General features: G+C 44.6%; 1 long non-coding RNA gene across 1 annotated transcript in view; it reads left to right on the top strand.

Moving 5' to 3' along the window:
• LOC109965100 (uncharacterized) overlaps positions 1–683 on the top strand; it is a 1,637-nt gene extending 954 nt beyond the window's left edge. The window contains exon 3 of the long non-coding RNA XR_002275590.1: positions 585–683. This is a non-coding gene — a long non-coding RNA (uncharacterized LOC109965100). The remainder of the gene's footprint in view (positions 1–584) is intronic.
• Positions 684–1,382: the final 699 nt, after the last annotated feature.

Here is a 1,382-nt window from a genome sequence, read left to right as displayed (position 1 = left end):
GTCGTCTGCAAAAAGCAGAGACGAGATCCTGTGGTCACCAAACCGGACTCCCTCCGGCCCCTGGCTGCGCCTAGAAATTCTGTCCATAAAAATAATGAACAGAACCGGTGACAAAGGGCAGCCCTGTCGGGGTCCAACATGCACTGGAAACAAGTCTGACTTACTGCCGGCGATGCGAACCAAGCTCCTGCTCCGGTCGTACAGGGACCGGACGGCCCTTAGCAAAGGGCCCCGGACCCCGTACCAGATCCACCAAACACATGTGGACTGGTTGGGCAAACTCCCATGAACCCTCCGCCACCCTGAAGAGGGTATAGACCGCCACCCTGAAGAGGGTATAGAGCTGGTCCAGTGTTCCACGGCCAGGACAAAAACCGCATTGTTCCTCCTGAATCTGAGGTTCGACTATCGGTGGAATTCTCCTCTCCAGTACCCTGGCATAGACTTTTCCAGGGTACTTTGGATAATTTGCATTATTATTTTGATTTATTTAGCACACGCTCAGCTACTGTGGAAAGCTGAGGAGAGATGTGAATAGAGAGACCTGACAGATGGATGTACTGATTTAGTTGTGTTTCACACAGAGAATAAACTCTCCTGTGGATGGCAAACCCCTGTCTACGATTCGTCACTAAAGACACAATGCAGAGATTTAACTTGTTGGCTGTGTAGAGATGAGACCGGCTACACATGCATGCTTGGAAACACAAATACATCCTTTATATGTAACAGATCATCTATAATTGCATCTCAATGACAGCAGGGAAATAAATCATTTGAAGGCTAAGCTAGCTGACATTGCTGTGGAGTCACAGCATATACAGGCGTGCCCAGCCAGCTGTTACTCAGTTGTCTTTAAGTCCAGCTATGTTTTCATACACACTAGGCTCACTGTTCATTTTAAATTCCTTTGAGACCCATAACCACTGGAGCTTTATGAATTGAAAGGATAAGCAGAATGCTTCTGTCTTTCTTGCAGCTAAGGGAGGCTAAAACGTCCTGCAAAACCAAATAAAAAGAGAGCAAGAGGGTGTAAAATTGATTAATCTAGTCAGTGTTGTATCTTGTACTTGTGACTACTTTGGGATAATGACTTGCCCTTTATTGGCAATAACCCACAGTCCTTATTCTTGAACATTACACCCATGTAAAATCCTAACTTTATATTTATTGTCAGTCTCTTCATCATTGACAGTTACCAAAGACAGGTGGAGGGTTGGGGCTGGCAGGGTATTGTGAGTAGAAGGGTATGTGTGTGTTGTACTTGAAAAGGCAAAGCACAGAAAACATTAATTATAAAATTCTCAAATCACCAAACTAAAGATAGCTAAACCAAAACTGTTTCGAAAATTCCAGAGGAAAAATCGTGTTTCAAAATGCTC

Source organism: Monopterus albus, unplaced genomic scaffold, assembly GCF_001952655.1.
Source record: "Monopterus albus unplaced genomic scaffold, M_albus_1.0 scaffold96.1, whole genome shotgun sequence".
Lineage (NCBI taxonomy): Eukaryota > Metazoa > Chordata > Actinopteri > Synbranchiformes > Synbranchidae > Monopterus > Monopterus albus.
Note: the sequence above shows the minus strand (reverse complement) of the source record. Positions and strands in the feature narration are given on the sequence as shown.